Source organism: Colobus angolensis, unplaced genomic scaffold (genome assembly GCF_000951035.1).
Source record: "Colobus angolensis palliatus isolate OR3802 unplaced genomic scaffold, Cang.pa_1.0 Scaffold83, whole genome shotgun sequence".
In the NCBI taxonomy this organism is placed as follows: Eukaryota; Metazoa; Chordata; class Mammalia; order Primates; family Cercopithecidae; genus Colobus; species Colobus angolensis.
Genome location: NW_012122154.1, coordinates 1,778,121 through 1,781,447, shown reverse-complemented (window position 1 = coordinate 1,781,447; position 3,327 = coordinate 1,778,121).

Genomic DNA, 3,327 nt, shown 5'->3' with positions numbered 1-3,327 from the left:
TTTTTTTGTATTTTTAGTAGAGACGGGGTTTCACCTGTGTTAGCCAGGATGGCTAATCTCCTGACCTCGTGATCCACCTGCCTCAGTCTCCCAAAGTGCTGGGATTACAAGCATGAGCCACTGTGCCCAGCCCTTTTCTTTTCTTTTTTCTTTTTTTGAGACAGTCTTGCTCTGTCACCCAGGCTGGAGTGCAGTGTCGCCATCCCAGCTCACTACAACCTCAGCCTCCTGGATTTGAGCGATTCTTGTGCCTCAGCCTCCCAAGTAGCTGGGATTACAGGCACGCACCACCACGCCTAGCTAATTTTTATATTTTTAGTAGAGATGGGGTTTCATCATGTTGCCCAGGCTGTCTCAAACACCTGACCTCAAATGAACCACCCGCCTCAGCTTCCCAAAGTACTGGGATTACAGGCATGAGCCACTGCATCAGGCTATATGAAACTTTTTTTCAAGACAGGGTCTGGCTCTGTTACCCAGGATGGAGTGCAGTGGTGTGATCAATCTAGAGGACCAACTTGAGAATTTTAGATCTTTTTCATCATATGTCTGGTATATGCTAGGAATTTTCTTTTGTTTATTTATAAATAGAATAAATCACTTGAGCCTCCCAGCCTCAAGTGATCCTCCTGCCTCAGCCTCCTGAGTAGCTGGGACTACAGGCATGCCCCACCATGCCCGGCTAGTTTTTGCATTTCTTGTAGAGTTGGGATCTCACTATATTGCCCAGGCTGGTCTTGAACTCCTGGGCTTAAGTGATCCTCCCACCTTGCCCTCCCAAAGTGCTAGGATTATAGACACGAGCCACTGCATCTGCCTTTCAAACTGTTCAAAATGAAGATTGTTGAAATGGAGATTGATTCAGTAGATCTGTGGTAGGGCCTGAAATTCTGCACATCTATCAAGCTCCCAGGTAATGCTGAACAGCAAAAATCTTTAGTGCTGGCTCCAAAGTGGGCGAGTCATAATTTCTCTGAACCTTATATTCCCCTTGTGCTTGTTTCCTCCTATATCACAGAAATGGAGCGAGAATTAATAACTTGACACACAAAGGGCATCATGTTTGTGTTCAATGTTCATTTATTTTTCAACCTCTGTGCTCCCTCTGCTTCCTGTTTTTAACCAATTGTCCATTATGGGTATAAATTAACCATAAAGGACTCTGATTAAAGACAACTTAAACTGCGCAGCGACCTGGACTGCTGTGACTGGGTAACGACTGGCGATAGTGGCTGTGGGTCGAGGGAACCCGTGTGGACACCTGGGCACTGCAGAGCCCCGGCCCAAACACTCTGTTTGAAAGGAGATCTTTTATTTTACTTTTTTTTTGAGTTGGAGTCTCTCTGTCACCTAGGCTAGGGTGCAGTGTCACCATCTTAGCTCACTGCAGCCTCCTCCTCCTGGGTTCAAGCCATTTTCCTGCCTTAGCCTCCTGAGTAGCTGGGATTACAGGTGCCCGCCACCACACCCAGCTGATTTTTGTATTTTTAATAGAGAGGGGCTTCATTCACCATGTTGGCCAGGCTGCTCTCAAACCCCTGACCTCAAGTGATCTACCTGCCTCAGCCTCCTGAAGTGCTGGGATTATAGGCGTGAGGCACCACACCCAGCCAATATATTTTTATCTCGATTTTTTATATTAAATCCTCTTTCTCATGTCTAACCCCACATGGCTTCTCTTGTTTGAATAATTGCCCTTGCCAGATGCTTCTCTGCTTTGTCAGTTTTTCCCTCCCCAAAACTCCAGACTTCAATTTTTTTTTCTTGATACAGAGTTTTGCTCTTGTTGCCCAGGCTGGAGTGTAATGGCATGATCTCAGCTCACTGCAATCTCCACCTCCCGGATTCAAGCGATTCTCCTGCCTCAGCCTCCTGACTAGCTGGGATTACAGGCATTCGCCACCATGCCCAGCTAATTTTGTATTTTTAGTAGAGACGGGGTTTCTCCATGTTTGTCGGGCTGGTCTTGAACTCCTGATCTCAGGTGATCCGCCCGCCTCAGTATCCCAAAGTGCTGGGATTACAGGCATGAGCCACTGCACCCGGCCAATTTCTTTTTTTTTTTTTAAAGACACGGTCTCACTCTGTTGCCTAGTACAGTGATTATAGCTCACTGCAGCCTCCAACTCCTGATCTCAAGGAATGCTCCCACCTTGGCCTCCCAAAGTGCTGGAATTACAGGCGTGAGCCACCACACCTGACCAAAAATCCATTCTTAATCTTACCAATTCTATCATTTTTTTTCTGTTTTTCTCAATCATTAATCTCTAATTTTATTATTTTTCTTTCTTCCTTATTTTCCTTGATTTTGTGGCTCTTTTTCTAACTTCTTGAGTTTAAAGATTCATACATTTATTTTAATTCCTTTGTTTAACAATGAATTTTTGTTTTATTTTGTTTGAGATAGGATCTGGAGTGCACCAGACCCTATCACCCAGGCTGGAGTGCACTAGTGCAATCTGATCATAGCTCACTGCAGCCTCCAACTCCCAGGCTCAAGCAATCCTCTCACCTCAGCCTCTCAAGTAGCTGGGACTTCAGGCTGGCACTGCCACACCTGGCTTTTTTTTTTTTTTTTTAGTAGAGACAGGGTTTTGCCCTGTTGGTCAGGCTGGTCTTGAACCCCTGACATCAGGTCATCTGCCCACCTCAGTCTCCCAAAGTGCTGGGATATTATTGCTGTAATCCACCATAGCCGGCCATGAATACTTTTTAATGCTCTAAATTAGATTTGGGACAGGCGTAGTGGTTCACGCCTATAATCCCAGCACTTTGGGAGGCCAAGGCAGGCAGATTGTTTGAGCTTAGGAGTTCGAGACCAGCCTGGGCAACATGGCAAAATCCTGTCTCTACTAAAACAAAACAAAACAAAACAAAAAAATTAGCCAGGTGGTGGTGTGTGCCTGGAATCCCAGCTGCTCAGGAGACTAACAGGGGAGAATCACTTGAGCCCAGGAAGCTGAGATTGTGCCACTGGACACCAGTCTGGGCAATGGGAGTGAGAGAGAGCCCGTCTCTAAATAAATAAATAAGATTTGGCGCCATTTCTTAGTTTTTTGTTTGTTTGTTTGTTTTTGTTTTTGTTTTTTTGAGATAGCATCTCACTCTTGTCACCCAGGCCAGAGTGCAGTGGCACAATTTCAGCCCACTGCAACTTCCACCTCCCAGGTTCAAGCCATTCTCCTGCCTCAGCTTCCCGAGTAGCTGGGATTACAGGCACGCGACACCATACTCAGCTAATTTTTTGTATTATTAGTAGAGACAGGGTTTCACCATGCTGGCCAGGCTGATCTTGAACTCCTGACCTCGTGATCCACCCGCCTCAGC